General features: G+C 51.0%; 1 protein-coding gene across 4 annotated transcripts in view; it reads right to left on the bottom strand.

Moving 5' to 3' along the window:
• The window catches only part of PLCE1 (phospholipase C epsilon 1), a 284,395-nt gene extending 275,554 nt beyond the window's left edge, over window positions 1-8,841 (bottom strand). For all 4 annotated transcript variants that reach the window (XR_009246452.1, XM_058671015.1, XM_058671017.1 and 1 more), the window contains exon 1: window positions 8,678-8,841. The gene's annotated coding sequence lies outside the window, so the exon portion shown is untranslated. The remainder of the gene's footprint in view (window positions 1-8,677) is intronic.
• Window positions 8,842-12,027: the final 3,186 nt, after the last annotated feature.

Raw genomic sequence — 12,027 nt, 5'->3', positions numbered from 1 at the left:
AGGCCCCAGCACTTCTGTCATCCTCCACTGCTTTCCCGGATACATTAGCAGGAAGCTGGATGGGAAGTGGAGCCACTGGGATTTGAACCAATGCTCATATGGGATGCCAACAGCTTAATCTGATATGCCACAATATCAGCCCAAGGAATTACACTAGAAAGCAGAATTGTGGGCGATTTTTAACTTTTTCTGCATTGCGATTTTCTTTATTTCCCACAAAATCCAAAAGTAACCATTTACTGTAATCAGGAAAAAATTCCTTTGGAGAAAAATAATCAGCAACTAACAAAGGCAGGAAAATATCAGTCAAGACACAGAATCAAGCAGTGTTGTATCTTTAATTCATTAAAAGGCTTGAAGAAGAGACAAATGTAGTGAATCCTTAACTGAGAAGAAGCAAAGTAATTAGAACGACGTAAAAAACTCTTTTCATCACTATTAATCAAAGAAATGCACATCCAAGTTTTGTTAAACTTGTAAAAATGAGAAATAAGAAGATACTGAAAACCTGGTTCATCTCACGGAGAAACCACCTGCAAAGACCATTGAAGTGATGATTAGTCAAGCTAACTTGCTGTTTCCTTGCAGAGCATTTTGCAAATATGTACCAAGAGTCTTTTACGAACTTCACTTTATGACCCAGTAAATCCATTTGTAGGACTCCGTGGAAGAGAATGAATTAGCCATCTGGACAATGGAGTCACTAAAGGAGACCAAACGCCACCAGCAATGACAAGCAAATCTTCCTCCTAAAACAGGGGGACTGTGTGAGCCCCCAGAGAAACACAGGAAGAAAAAAAACTGAGATTCAGAAATATGTGATGCCCCAAGAATGCCTTCACGGTGGAATGAGAAGCAAGCAATCCAGGTCCCCAAACTGCCCATAGTTCAGGAAACTTCCTCTACTTCAGGAAAACAGAAGGCCCAGTTCTACCTCTGCCAGCAGAATGGCTCTGAACAGTTCCTCAAGTCCCTCAAGAGACTTGTTCCTTTGATCCTAAAAGCAAGAGGGCTGAGCTTTGGACCCCTTTCTCTCAGGTTCTCAGTTCTAATCATTAGATGACATAAGACACTATCAAAAACTCATAAATAAATCCTAAATTTATGTATAACACCTGTATCAAAACATAAAAAAAAAGACTTGTTAAAACTGCATTGGGTTCAAGACTTTTCTCTAACTACTATCTCCAAAGTATGTGCCTTTTTTAGATCTCACCGCTCTGAGGGTGGCAGTCCATTAGACATACACAACATTGACACCAATAAGCCCCCTCTCTCATCCCCAGTGATTCACTCGATCTGGGTGTTCCTGCTGCCACAGAAACACCCCCTCACCTGTCCTCAGCCAGCAGCTGACTCCGCAAAGGGCAGTCAAAAACCTAGATACAAGAGCTGGCACAAGGGGACATACGAGGCTACCGTCCTGCTGGACTCCACTGCACCAGGATATGCACTCGAAAGCTGCTGCTGCAAACTTCCATGCACCTTCCTCTCTGAGATTCAACAATGAGCCGACTTCTTCCACAAGCATCTCTCACTTCACCGGTCCCTCCCGCTGTAATGCTTAAGGCCATGCCCCAGCCACAACGAAGGAAAAACCTCAAGCCTCATAAACTAGGCTGAACTCAGGATGGATTCACCCGCTAAGCAGTGGAGAAGCGAATGAATGGGCTGAGATCCAGCCATTAACAGAAGTGCTCTGGCTCTGTCATCCAAATGCATTCTGCTTTTAAGTAGCAAAGGGCAAAACAATTTCATGCCCAAAGTATTTCACTTCTGTGAATGTGCTCATCTCTGAGATTAACAAAACAGGCCAATCCTATGGCTTTGATTCCTCCAGGCAAACGTTTCATGGGAGAAAATACGTCCATCAATTACCTCCGAGTTCCTGTTATGAACAACAACAAATGAATTGACGCTTCCTTTAAAAATGACAGTCACTTGAAACAACCCCAGGGATGTCCAAATTAAACCGCATTATTTGATCTTTTAATCCTAGATGTGTAAAGCACTTACTGGGTCACGTGCATTTTTCCCAAATGATTTTTTTTCCATCTCTCGGATTTTCCATAGTCAGTAATATTATATAGTTTAGACCTAAAAATGAAGTCATCAAAACAGAGTGAGTCTCTCCTTGCTTCTGCTTCTCCTTCACTCTGAATACAGCAGCCCAAGTGCTCAATCAGTCCACCGTAGTTCTTCCTACCAGGCAACACACACACACACGCACAAACTCGTGCCGAGCTTTGCTAGTTCTTGAACGAACTTGTGCACCCACAATCAGCTCCTGCAGGAGATCTTTCACTACGTTTGTAAATGGAGCACCTCTCACTTGAGGCCACCCTGCAGCCAGAGCCAGGCACAAAGCCATTATGAAACAGAGACAGCAGGTTTGAGTCATCCATCACACAGTGACCTGGGCCAGTACAGTTGGACTAACAGCCCTGGCAAGATGAACCAGCCTGCTAGTGTTTTCCCCAGGTAGTTTCTTCTTCCCTCATTGAGGCAAGAGGCTCAGGACCACTGCCTTAGCAGAGAGGGCTGGAGCGAGACAGTGAGTCCTTCAGCTTTAGCTTTCATACCTTCAGTTTCAAGGAAAGAGGGGAAAGGATCCAAGCAGACGAAGTCTGCACCAGAAACAAGAAAGTCCAGCGGAGGCAGAGAGCAGCCAAGGCTTCACTGCCCTCCCCATCCCTACTCCTACAAGCTGAGAAGCAAAGAGAGTGGGGAAGGAAGAAATACTCCATGGCTTGTTTCCTGGCAGAAAGCAGGGAGATCTCTAGCAGGTGATGCTGCTACGCCCAGAAGAGCAGTCCGTGATGCCACTGCACCTGCAGTCACCTGCAGCCAGAAAGAGGGACATCTGTGCACCAGCCAGCCAGGCAAGAAGTACTGCACCACCACCCAGAGAGCAGGGAGCGGAACCCTCAGACCAGAACAGATCAAGTGTCTCCAACAAGGTCACGCAGAGTATAAATAGCAGAGTCAGGAAGCAAGTGAATCCAAGCAAGCCGACTCCAGCTCCCACACTTGAACAAAGAAGCTAGGGAAGAGTTCTATTCCATCTCCAACTCCATGGGCCACAGGTCATATGCATGGTACCCTAAAACTTTGGCTTTTGTTCTTCCCAAACGTTACTCTTTCTGCATCCTTAACAAGCCAGCCCCCCTTCCATGCAAAAATGCTAAACAAGATCCTCCCAGCCCCCACCCCAACAACATAAACAGAGAAGTAAGAACATGGCAGAACTCTTCACTCCCCATGCAGCAGCCTCCCCCAGTGGAGACCCTAAACACTTCCAGAGCATGATTTGAAAGCCCATGCTCCAAGTCAATCTTGCTGGGAGTATTTGGGCTGGAGAGACAAAAGCAGCCCAGCTGGGACATTAACATGCTCCAGAGAAATCCAAGGAAAAGCAAAATATGTCAGTCTCCCTCCCCTCACCCTGACACTAGCCAGCCAGGGGCCAGAAGGGGTGGAATTCAGGCCTGAGGAGGAGAGTCAGGAAGGAGGCAAATTCAATCAACAGGCAGGAGTGGGAAGCAGAGCCAGCCAGTAGGAGCCAGGGCCAGCGGTCTGTGGTGGGCAGAGGTGGGAGGCAGAGGGAGGCCAGCACAGGCCTGGCTCCCACGGCGGCTCCTCCTGCTGCGAGCTGGCCAAATGCAAGGCAGAAGATGGGGGCCGCAACAGCCACCACGTCCCTAACAGCCAAGGTCTGGGGGCAGAAATCACCACCACATGGCCTTCCTCCATCCCCAAACACACGCTTCTCTCATATACCATTTCGGTGGTGGACACCATCACAGCCAGCAGAGATGGCTGCACGGGAGAGCAGAATGGGTCCCAGCTTAGATCACCAGCCTAGTCACCCAGCCAGGCAACCCTGGGCAAGTCACTCAACCTCTTGGGATCTCCGTTTCCCCACCTGCATTTCTAGCTCGGGTGGTGGTGGTAGGAAAGCACTTGGAAGAGCACTCAGGCCAAAGTGCTCATGAAATGCAGGCTCCGTGCTGCTGGCCTATGAGGTGCTCTCACTGCACTCCTGCCCACTTGCCTTTCTCTCTTCCATCATGTACTAGTTTCCTGTGGTTGTTGTGACAGATGGCCGCAAAGCAAGCAGTGGAAATGACACTGAGTTTGTATCTTACAGTCCTGATGGGCTGGCCAGGCTGAGTCCCTACTGGACATTGTCCGGAAAATGCCCCTTTCTCTACCTTTCCCAAGTTCTGACGACTTGGGTCCTGGTCCCTTCCACACCACCTCCCAATGCTAATTTCAACTCTCCCAGGTCCCTCTAATCAGGCCGCTCAGGAGTAGCCTGGGCCCATCTAGGCAACTCAGGATCCTTTCATCTGAAAATCTTGAATCACATCTGCAAAGCCCTATAGGTCACATAACATAACACATTTACAGATCCCAGGGATTCAGACCTGGACAATTTCCAGAAGGCCTTCATCTGACCTCCCACACACACATACCTCCCTAAGGTCTAAAACTGCACACTAGCCAAGACCTGGGCCAAGAAATATTGTTAGGCGAACGTGATAACCACTACACTACGGAAACCGATTGGCCAAGAAATATTAACAGCTAAAATTTTTGCACATTTAACATGTGCTTCATAAAGGGCTTTGGCTGAATTTTTTCTTGTAGGCACGGTCTTACAAAAGGCCCATCGCTTGCCTGAGGTTGTGGAGCTGGCAGGTGATAAAGCCTAAACAAATCACATCCATTTGATTGCTGAGGTTTTTCGTCAGGGGCCCTAGATCATAAACCATGATAACCAGAAGCCACCAAAACCATCCAGCCGCTGCCCGGGAGACTATACCAAACAGGTAGCCAAGCTGGCCGGCTCCAGAGACAGGGATCCCTGGGAACCCCTGCTGAAACGTGCCCTCAGATCCTGGAGCAGCCACAAGTTTCTCAGGCTTCCAGGAGAAACCTTGGGGTCACTCAACAGTTTCTTCAAATGCAGGTTTGGACCGAAACACGAAGGCCTGCTGCTACCTGGGGAAGGAAGGTGCAAAGGCCATTTGTACTTCCAGTCTGGCCTGTAAGGTACTGGGGAGCTCCCCAAAGAGGAATTCACAGCCTCCACTGCAGAGATGGTCAGCCCAGGCAGGGGCATCCATACCCTCAACATCATAGCAGGAGGCTCAAAACCCTGGCAGACCTCCAGAATGGTCCGATCTCTAGCTCCACCTGGTCCACGCCAAGACCAAACAGCCCCCCACCCTCCAGCCCAACAAAGTGGTTATTACCCAGACCCTTATGGGCCACAGCTTTCAAGCAGGGCCCAGAGGGTTCAGCAGCACCCATACCAAATGACCACTTTCTCTACTAATTATCAGAGAATGGCTCAAAACCAAGTATGGCTGGCATGCGGTAGAAAGGGGCAAAACGAAGCAGCTGCCCCTCAAGCCTGTTAGGGTAGATTACTCAGCGCATTTCAGAACCTTCAGCTGCTAAAGAATGTTGCCATCGCCCCATCTTGAGGGTTTCTAAGGAGCTGAATTAAAGCTATTAGGCTTCATCCAGGCTTCAAAAAAAGGAGGGTGGGGAAGGGAGCCAGGCCTGTCTCTTGGGTCAGAAGCTGTGAGATTGAGGAGTGGCAAAATGTCAAGAGACCAAACCCCAGTGCCAGCCTACTCTGAATCCTGGCTCTGGCACCTTTCAGCATCTGTTTTCCCATCTTCAAAATGGGAACAATACTGAAAATCTACACTCCCTCATCTAAGTACTGAACAGTCAACCATAAGTCAGAAGTCTTTCAGATGCTGTAAAAGGGTCCACAGCAGTGAATTCAACACACCCATTATTTCTAAAGGAAATATATGAACAAGCCTCACAGGCAAAGAAGATCAGTTCGCAGAGCCCTTTTTATTTCAGAATCACAGGTAAAGGACAACAGATCTCTTGCAGTTTCTTCCAAATAGCCTAAGAATTCAATGTTTGGTGCAGCAGCTGAAGCCACGTTTGGAATGCCCACATTGCAGTACCTGGTTGCCTACCCTGCTTTCAACCCAGTTTCCTGCCAATGTGGATCCTGGAAGGCAGCAAGTGATGCCTCCAATACAGGAGTCCCAGCCACCCACAGGGCTGAGCTCTGGCGGTGCAGGCATTGGACCAGTTAAACAATGGATGCAAATTTCTTTCAGATAAAACAAAACAAAACAAAAAAAAACTGCAGAAAACTAAATAAGTTAACAGTTGTAAAGTACTTGGAATGGTGCCTTTAATTAGCTAATTAAAGTAATTAATTAAATTAATATTCACCTAAATCAATGCAGCAGGAGATTGTAAGCAGGAAAATTTCCATTTCTGACAAAATCTGGCCTGGAAAGTAATATGCCCTATAGATCAATAGGCTTTAACTCTTTGGAACAATTCTCTAGGGCAAAATCTTCTGAGACAATGAAGTTATTTTATACCTACATTGTCCAGTGCAGTAACCAGTAGCCATGTGCGGCTACTGAGCACTTGAAATGTGGCTGATTTAAACCGATTTACACTTAAATATAAATAGTCATAAATTCATAGGGGCTATGATGTCGGAACAGTGCAGCTGTGGAGGGCTGGGTTCCCAGGCACAACACTGCCAAATTAGGGCATCAGTAAACACAAACATGCGTGCTCCATCCAGGGATAAGTGAGAACCACACGACCCCAGAGTTTTGTCTTCCTTTCCAGGCCCCATGGTTGGCAGATGGCAGAAGCATCTTACAGATCTTTTTCTCAACAACCTATCTGCAGTTCTCTTCTCCAAGAGTTACCTGTGTGCTATGCTTCGCTAAGCCCCATCGGCACCTCTCCACCCTCATTCAGTAACACTACCCACCCCCAACACCTGCCTTCTTTTCCGCCAACCAAGCTCCCACTTGCTCAGAGTCAAGATTCTCAATGGGTTGTTGGGAGGAAAGCAACTCCAGCAAATTCACACTCCTAGCTGTTATCTTTTCTGACTTTTCCAAAACATCTCAAGGTCTGAGATTTTTGGGTGCTCCTGCTGTTCACAGCACAGGTAGCCCAGGCAAAGAGGAGGAGAGACAGAAGCAGCTACTGTTGGCAGAGACTGCCCACACTCACACGCAGAACAGCCCTTCTCTGCGTGGAGGCCGCCTCTTGCCCAGGCCTGGCTACATCACCTGCTCTCTGCATGACCAAGCCCTCTCACTGGGCAGTCTTTCCGTTCAATCTTTATTCACTGAGAAAGTTATAAGTAACAAACTACAAATCAAGTGGTCGTCCTTGCAAACACACAACAGAAGCACAGAGAAGAACGTGACTAGGCAAGGCTGCAGAGAGGAAAACAAAACCAGTCACCTTCACCAGACTCCAGCTTCACCACAACCCTGAGTGTGGAATTTTAATGACGAATGACCCAGGTCAAACCTGAGCACAGCCAAGGTGCTTCTGTTAGAAGCAGCTCAGTCTCAATCCTACCTGGTCCCAAGGCACAGAGCAGGGAGGACAATCAGGCAGGGCTCCCCTGGTGAGGATAGGCCCCTGTGGACTGTGAAGAAGGGAGATTGCTGTTCGGAAAATGCTGTTCCGCTTCTTGTACGCATTTCAATTGCATTCTCTCTTCCTCCCCCAGCACCCTGAGGTCAAGTCCTGCAGCAATGAGCATAGGGGGAGGTTGGCTGTTTGAGGCCTGGCTAACGACGTAGAAGGCCTCACAGCAGCTACCAGGTTCGGTCTGAAAAGCCGTGGGGTTCAGAGTGAACGTGGGGGAGGAGGAGCCACGAGCAGGGAGAGAAAGTAGTAGGTGAAGCCAGATGCCAGACATTCCTCTGCAAAGCATTCTGGAAGTCAGGGCTGCAAACCACCACCCGAGAGAAGTTCACCTCCCCTGCAGTAAGCAGAGAGCACCTGAGCATCTATTGGATACACCTGCCCCACCTCCCAGACATGCTCTCTAAAAGTCTCCCTAATGAGGTTCAGCCTTCTCAGCCACAGCAGTGCCCCTGTGTCGGCACTCCTGCCTCATCCTACAAGAACGCCGGATCCTTCACAGACCTAAACAACTCGCACGTGCAGACAGGGCACAATGCAGCTCAGCTTAAGAAGGCATACAGACACAAGTTCGGTGACATAAATCCTGTCTCTATTCGATGAGTTCACGAACACGACTCGTTGGGATACTGACTAGTTGCCTGAGTCAGTGGAAGCAAGCTTCCCCGTGGCTTAATCACCCGAGTCTACTAAGTCCACCGTTTTCCACCCTGCTCTTAACATGAGCTGGACAGCCGACTTCTAGCACTAGATCATCTATTCTAACACCACCGAAGGACTTTCAGCTGAAGACATTCTGCTAGTGACCAGTTGGAGCCGGCCCAGGTCCGCTACAGTACTCTCCAGTACTTGGTGAGGAGCACTGTCTCCAGCAAACCATCTCTGGAGCACCTTCCTTGAAACACGCTTGCTGGGGGCAGCCCCCAAAAAGCTGATCCAGTACTTTTTCCCCCTGTTGCTGCCACCTCCGCCCGCACAAACAGCAAGCGGCGCCCCGAGGCGGGACACCTGAAGGATAAGGAGGGTGCGCCCAGGGTGACTGCCACCACCATCCCGCGGGTACTGTCCGCCTGAGGACACGCGGAGTTAGGCTGCTGCCTTGTGGGTGCACAGCGGTCCCAGATCCCCGGGAACCGAGCTGCACACACAGCCGCGCCCTCACCTGTCGTCTTTTGGCTCCCGACGCCCACTGTCCCCAGCGCAGTGTCGCCCTGGGACCTCCCGACCGCGACCGTCGCTAGCCGCGTGGGCGTCCCCACTCCTACGTCGGCTGCAGCTAGGACGGCCGGGAGCCCGCCAGAACCAGGCCGGTGTCGGGGAAGGCAGAGCCCCGGCGCGCCCGCCGAGCTGTACGCGCGGCCCGGACCGCGGCGGCCGTGGCGCGGGCGGCAGCGGGCGGCAGCGGGCGGCAGCGGGGGCCCCCGCCCTGGGCCGGGCTTTCCCAGAACTCGCCCGCCCCGGGTGAGAGCCCGCGAGCGCCGCCGCGGGCAGCGGGGAGGCCGAGGGAGCGGCCTGTGCCGGGCCCGCCCCCTCCCCGGCTCCGGCCGCGCGGGGAAGGCGGGCGCGGAGGGCGGACCTGGCTGCCGCCCCCACCCTGGCCGCGGCCCTCGGGAGCCGGTCCCTGGCGCCGGCCCAGAGTGGGGGACTGGGGGGGACGTGGGGGGACCTCGGGGTAGGAGTGCCACCCTGTCCCAAGACACCATCCACAGTAGGCAGAACAGCAAACTGAAGCTGAGGGCTTGACTAAAGGCTCTCCATCCAATGTCAACCCCACTTGAATCTGTTAGTCCATTCATTCATTCATGCAATCACCGTGCGTTAAGGGTGGTGGTCCAAGTGCGTGAACCCAAGGTCCAGTGCTCCCTCGTGCTGAAGCAAACCTGGAAACCACAGGCTGTGTGCGAGTCCGCCTTAGCTGCCAGAGGCTTTTATACTCCGTGGGCTAAGAGAGCCAGGGACTTTGAGGGACGGGGGATCCTTCCTTTCTCCTCCTCCTCACCTGTTCTAACCGAAGACCCTTCCACAGCCTCTCTCGCTACCTCCCATCAGGGCAATTGCTAGAACCTCCTTCCTCTTCACGCGTCTTCTCCCTTGAACCAAACCAACCCCACACGTTGCAGCCACGTTGATTTCCCTCCCCCCTCACCCCCGACACACACTCCTACAGTTTCATCTCTGCAGAAATCCCCCCTGGCTCCCTGCTGCCTCCCATGCTAACTCCTACTGGGTGACTGAACAATCCCTGCAGGTCGTGGCCGCGGAGATTCAAAGAGCGGGAGGTCTTTCCCACCCCACCACCTCACCGCTTTCCCTCCTGCTCAAATCTGACCCTTCTCTCCAGCTCCCTGCTCAAAGTGATCTCCCCTCCTCTGAGCCTCCCGGAGCGCAGGAGAGATGGGAGGAGGAACGCACGGCCAAGCCAAGGAATTCTGCCCTTAAGAGAAAAAATCTGCCAGCCTCGTCCAACTGTGTTTGCTGTTTCTTCCCCACTAGAGTTTTAATTCCTCCTCGTTTGTGAGCTGGCTTTAGCAAGGTGTCCGCAAAGGGTTCTGAGGACACTGCTCGTTACCTCCAGGGGATGAGGCGGGCTAGTCAGCGCTAGAGCAACGGAAAGCGGTCGTGGACTCCAATGCTGGAGTGAGCGCCGTCCTGGACAGGTAACAAGCAGGCGCCAGGGGGAAAAAGCAACTGCTGAAATAAACCAGGGGGCCTTTTACGTAATATACAGTATCATATTGTGGTTTTCTAATTCACTTAAGCAATCTAGTAATATCACCCATCACCTGGAGATGCCCCAGACTTGTTTTTGTTTTTAATTTAATTTGCCACATGGGAACTGCAGACTGGTGGAGGAGCACACCGTTAACATTGAGTCCTCTAAATGAGTCATTGCACCATTGGTAGCCAAGAGCAGGCTAGGTCCTCGGAGCAGGGACTTATCCTAGCATGATCATCAGCAGGGCCCCAGCGCTGCACCGCGGCACCCTCCCCAGAGTTTTGCGACCAGGGGGCAGGTCTAGATCAGTGTCCTGAGCTGGGCGCCCCCTCGCTCCTGCTCCCAGGGAGACTGGAGGGAGCCGAGTCCCTGAGGCTGCCTCACCGCTTAGGAATGTCTGAGCTAACAGGACTTGCAGAGGGCTCATTGCTTCTCTGAACAGCACTGCCCAGACTTTCTGGAGATTTTAATTCGCTCCCCAACCTCGCCAAGAGTTGCACACAAGGTGCCTTTTTTACACCCCACTCTCTGTCCAGTGAAACATGCAGACCATCCCAGAGGAACAATGGGCCCATTCAAGAGTTGTTCAAAAGTGCAGCATGTAACCTCCGTGCTGCGGGTTGCTGCCAGCCATTATCGGGAAGAAGAAAGACTGTCCGATAAAGCGCCTGAGAACTCGGGGAGCCCTGCAAAATTTCCATGGAAAAATCAGCTCCAGTCGACTAAGTTATACACCTCTGTGTACAAAGCCTACATGCATGGGCAGCAACAGCAACCCCACACAACTGCAGTGGAAACTCCGTGTAAATAGAATGCATCTATGATTGAAGTTTAAGAAGCAGGCCCGCATTGCTTTTGAAGTGTTACATAATGCCTTCCATTCACTGGAAATTGATGTAAATGTATGATACAAGCTGGGACTAGGGAAGTTCAGTCAGGCAATCATTTTAAGAAATGTAACCATTTTCCCTCTTTCTTTTTGCCTCCTCTATTCTGGAGGCAAAGATGGGGGAAGGGGTCTCTGACTTCATGGCTGTGGCTGCCAACAGGAGGCCCCACACCCTGAACTGCACATTTCAGAGAGAGAGAGCGAGACAGCATGATTGGCCCTTTGCCACCCTCGAGGCGCTGGTCATCAGTTAACCCATTTATGACCAAAGTTTAGGTTTGGATCTGAGCAGGCTGTACTCGCACCATGGAATACACACACATCGACCTCTATTCAAAGCTGTAGAATTTGCTCCCTTCCTTTCCCAGTCAGTGCATTGGTCTCAACAGGACATGCCACCAGGGAGCAGAGCATCAGCAGCAAGCTTGCCAGAGTTATCTCACACAACAGCACTTACAAAAGTTGAGACAACGGAGTTTTATGGCCACTTTGGTACCCCAAGTCCTGGAGTCCAGGCTTCAAAATTTTCGTGAAAACTGTCTAATATGAAAAAACGATGAGATTTCAAAAGCTTCTTTTGTAGCAAATTTCACTTTTGCCTAAACTTGTTGAAATACGCTCATATTTGAGGTTAGCTGTAGTGAGGCAATTTGAGTTTGGTGAAAACCACGAGCTTATTAAAACAATAGGTATGGGCCCGGCAGCGTGGCCTAGCGGCTAAAGTCCTCGCCTTGAAAGCCCCGGGATCCCATATGGGCGCCGCTTCTAATCCCGGCAGCTCCACTTCCCATCCAGCTCCCTGATTGTGGCCTGGGGAAGCAGTCGAGGATGGCCCAAAGCTTTGGGACCCTGCACCCGCGTGGGAGACCCGGAAGAGGTTCCAGGTTCCTGGCTTCAGATCGGCACA

The sequence above is a fragment of the Ochotona princeps genome, chromosome 13, assembly GCF_030435755.1.
Source record: "Ochotona princeps isolate mOchPri1 chromosome 13, mOchPri1.hap1, whole genome shotgun sequence".
Taxonomy (NCBI): Eukaryota; Metazoa; Chordata; class Mammalia; order Lagomorpha; family Ochotonidae; genus Ochotona; species Ochotona princeps.
The sequence above is the reverse complement of the archived record's forward strand: the minus strand, read 5'-3'. Positions and strand labels throughout refer to the sequence as shown.